Genomic DNA, 4,808 nt, shown 5'->3' on the forward strand with positions numbered 1-4,808 from the left:
AGATCCAAAATTAAACTGGTTCCCCGTTGAATATAACCGTTGACTATAATAATTATATAGAGAGTAACGATAGATAAGGGGAGGTAACCCATCTAATCCAAAATATCCTTGCAAGGGAGCTGTCGCTAGTTTCAATTTTCAATGTTTTTTTTACAATATTTTGAGACATTCTTTCTTAAACCTAACACAAGAAATACCTTGTATAAATTCCTAATCGATTTTTAAAGACCATAGGTTACCCATACCCTAAAGATATGTAATGTAGTGTTTATTTCGGTTAGCTCTTCAGTGGGTTTCTTCTACAATTACACAACCGCTAGCAATGACACTATACTAGACTACTCACATGGTCGTCGACTGGAAACCTTGTCAGGATGGCAGACGTCGTCCTCGGCAGTACACACTTCGAGGGAAATACTCGTCTGTTGTCGTCGTCGGCTGCACACCACATATCCTCCTGGGAATCCCTACCCCACGCACAGGCTAAACCTCCAGGGAAAGACACTAAGTCACACGCTAATACTTACACGTCACAGGCTCACATACACAGGCTCATCTACACAGGCTAATACATACCGGCTCACACTTATGCTCCTGGAAATACTCACCTCAGGAAACACGTCTGCACACGTCCGCGGACACGTTAGCAAGAGAGCATGGTCATCCCATCAGGCATCTGCGTCCATCCCATTGGCTCCACATCATGCAGCATGGTCCCGTCACATGAGCGACGCAAGCCGGGTACCACTCTGCAGGGGGGGCGTGGCACTGGCACTACACTCCCCTCACTTTTCTCTTTTTGGTACGACCCCATACTCACAAAGGAATCGTCCCACCGAATGTCATAGTCAGTCCGCCACAGACGTCCCGTCGCACCCGAGGAAGTATATTGACTATCTCTCGGACCCCAATGCCCCTTTCGTAAGCAAGGAGGGCGCCTTCGCCATGCGACGTACTCTAAAGCCACTGCGCCCAAGCCGTCCCATGCACTCCAAGGAAGTATATTGACTATCTCTCGGACCCCAATGCCCCTTTCGTAAGCAAGGAGTGCGCCTTTGCCATGCGATGTACGCCTAGACGCAGCGACTTAGCGGAACTATGACAGTGCCCAGACTCCCCAAAGTCGGGACAACCTAATTGTTTCAAAACTACAGGCACGACACAACGTGCGCAGAATGGGGGCCTCAACCCTAGATAGACCACAACTAATTTTAACCCATTGGCCGGTTTTCGTACGACCACCAAGAATATTTTAATATGCATGCATACAGATTATTGTGATTTTGTTATAGACATATTAACATCTAATATTATTATTATGTTCCCGGACAAGAATATCTAAAGTACTTATGCAAACAGTGTTATTTTGATTTATAGTGTACTGCAGTGGGCGACTCGTGCATAGACGAAATCAGGAATATTACAAAAACAAGAAAGAAGGGACTCTGGGATAAATGGGCTGCCAGTTCATCTACAAAGTGGAGCAATTAACAGCCTTCGGCTGCAAACAGCTACAGCATTGAAATTGGCCATTATAGAGGCCTGGATAGACAGCAAAACACGCTACAGAAAAGAAACACTGACATAATGTATTGGAGACTGGAGGGTTACGCACAATTATGTTGATCGCCATGGCGGTGGCTGTAAATAACAACATAAATTATTATTAATATTTAAATAACAATAACACCACAGGGAGTGGTATGCAACAGTTTCCCACGGCAGTGACATGCTCACAAGTCCGGATTTTCAGAGAACTACCAATAATAGTGGGCTGAAAGAGCTCACCATTAGACTACACTAGATGCAACTTATTACTGCCTGAAACTCTCGCCCTGCCGCCAACTACCCGCCAGTATTTAGCGAGGCTACGCGTACCTATTTACGACCTTATGCGTGTTACATTTGGGTGAAAACACATCATCAGTCCAGGCACGAAAATAGAAATAATAAAAATGTAAATATAAATAATATATTTTTTAATATCTAATAACAAAATTATAATGATCTTTATTTATTCTCTATTTATTTCCGGGTGGCAATACCAACTTCAGCATATCCACTCCCAATCAGGGAAACATGAATAAACAGATATACTAAACAATCCGACGAGACAAAAAATGATAAGAGTACATGAATGATGTACACAAAGAGGGGAAGCCGAGGTATGAGTGTCAGGTCTACAACCACCGCCTTACAGTGGCCAACGTGCAACTACATCCTACCAGTCAAACTTTACATTACAAAAAATATCTGAATTATATAAAAAAGAGAAGGTATATTAAACAAGAAAAATGAAAAGAACCTACCAGTGAGTTCTACTCACAGGAGACCGTACAAAAATAAAAAGAACCAAAAGAATAATGGACTGGTGGGCGAGGCCAATAAAGGGCTAATGGAATCTACACTTCACTGACACTAAGTGGAGCAAAACACAACTAAAATAAAACAAGAAAAACAGAGAGAGGACTATTAAAGGTACCCACCCCCACCCTTTAAATAGATAATTACTTCAGGCCCCCACGCTCGCTTACACACTTACTTAATTTCCACCGCTAGGACCGCTCCCAACGGCGTGAACTTGAGGGTCGCCACCCTTCAGAGCCACGCCTGAAAGGTCCCCGAGATCCATCCTCCGAGATCTTCTGGCGTACACACGCGACGACTCCGTAACCGCACGCACCGCTCTTGCGGTTTACCGAGGGGTCGCCGTGACTAAACTGGTTCCTCTGGGTGTTACCAGAGGGAAACCGGCGACTGGACAACTCCTGTGGGACTATGCCGACAGATCTTTTGGGCAACCCTGTAAGGACTATGCCGACAGGGTTCCCGTAGCTAGACGATTCTTCTGACGTGCTCCGAAAACTGGACAACTCCTTCGGGACTATGCCGGCAGGTCTCTTGGGCAACTCTGTAAGGACTATGCCGACAGAGTTCCCGTAGCTAGACGATTCTTCTGACGTGTTCCGAAAACTGGACAACTCCTGCTGGACTATGCCGGCAGGTCTCTTGGGCAACTCTGTAAGGACTATGCCGACAGAGTTCCCGTAGCTAGACGATTCTTCTGACGTGCTCCGAAAACTGGACAACTCCTGCGGGACTATGCCGGCAAGTCTCTTGGGCAACTCTGTAAGGACTATGCCGACAGAGTTCCCGTAGCTAGACGATTCTTCTGACGTACTCCGAAAACTGGACAACTCCTGCGGGACTATGCCGGCAGGCCTCTTGGGCAACTCTGTAAGGACTATGCCGACCGAGTTCCCGTAGCTAGACGATTCTTCTGACGTACTCTGAAAACTGGACAACTCCTGCGGGACTATGCCGGCAGGTCTCTTGGGCAACTCTGTAAGGACTATGCCGACAGAGTTCCCGTAGCTAGACGATTCTTCTGACGTACTTTGAAAACTGGACAACTCCTGCGGGACTATGCCGGCAGGTCTCTTGGGCAACTCTGTAAGGACTATGCCGACAGAGTTCCCGTAGCTAGACGATTCTTCTGACGTGCTCCGAAAACTGGACAACTCCTGCGGGACTATGCCGGCAGGTCTCTTGGGCAACTCTCTAAGGACTATGCCGACAGAGTTCCCGTAGCTAGACGATTCTTCTGACGTACTCTGAAAACTGGACAACTCCTGCGGGACTATGCCGGCAGGTCTCTTGGGCAACTCTGTAAGGACTATGCCGACAGAGTTCCCGTAGCTAGACGATTCTTCTGACGTGCTCCGAAAACTGGACAACTCCTGCGGGACTATGTCGGCAGGTCTCTTGGGCAACTCTGTAAGGACTATGCCGACAGAGTTCCCGTAGCTAGACGATTCTTCTGACGTACTCTGAAAACTGGACAACTCCTGCGGGACTATGCCGGCAGGTTTCTTGGGCAACTCTGTAAGGACTATGCCGACAGAGTTCCCGTAGCTAGACGATTCTTCTGACGTGCTCCGAAAACTGGACAACTCCTGCGGGACTGGATACGGCTTGCAACTGTTTTCTCCCTCCGCTGTAGCTTCACTGTCACCGACGCCGCCAGTCTCACCGTTGCCCCTTACAGTGCTCATGTCGTTGCACACCCCAATGTGACGGACAACTTCGCAAACTGTAGGTAGCTGCAACGGAACCGCATCATCGATGCCTTCGGTGAACTCGTCTTCTCTGCCGCCGACGCCGCCAGTCTTACCGTTGCCTCCTACAGTGCTCTCGTCGGTGCACACCCCAATGTGACGGACAACTTCTTGAACGGTCGGCAGCTTGATGTTACTAGTGAGACTCGGTAACCGCACGCACTGTTCCAGCGGACTTCCGATGTTACGCCATAACCGGAAGCCCTTTTCCGACGGTCTGCCGCGGTGACACCACAACTGGGCGCTTTCTCCCGGCTGTCTTCCGCGGTGACGCCAGCCGGATCTGCATGTCCGGCGGTCGGGGTGGCCCTAACTCCGGACTGGACCGCCACCCGCTGTACGCGAAACGTACCGACATAACTAGAACCCCCATGGTCCCGCTCAGTGCTCTCATCGGTGACCATCTGTGGATCCCGGACGACTTCTGAAGCTGTCGGCAACGCAAACGGAACTGCGTCATGCACGTGGTCGGTATGCTGTAGGCTTTCCTCCTCGAGGCTCAAAACCTGCCCATCAAAAATAATAGTGGCCTCTGCCATATTGATTATGGCCCTGCCCGGATTCATCAAAATGTCGAAACCAAGTAGCATATCGACATCTGTCGGGGCTACATACAAATGTTGCTGATACCAGTAGTTACCAATCTTTAACTTAACTGGGCCTACAACAAAACCCTGCATGGAGGCATCC

Source organism: Dreissena polymorpha, chromosome 6 (genome assembly GCF_020536995.1).
Source record: "Dreissena polymorpha isolate Duluth1 chromosome 6, UMN_Dpol_1.0, whole genome shotgun sequence".
Lineage (NCBI taxonomy): Eukaryota > Metazoa > Mollusca > Bivalvia > Myida > Dreissenidae > Dreissena > Dreissena polymorpha.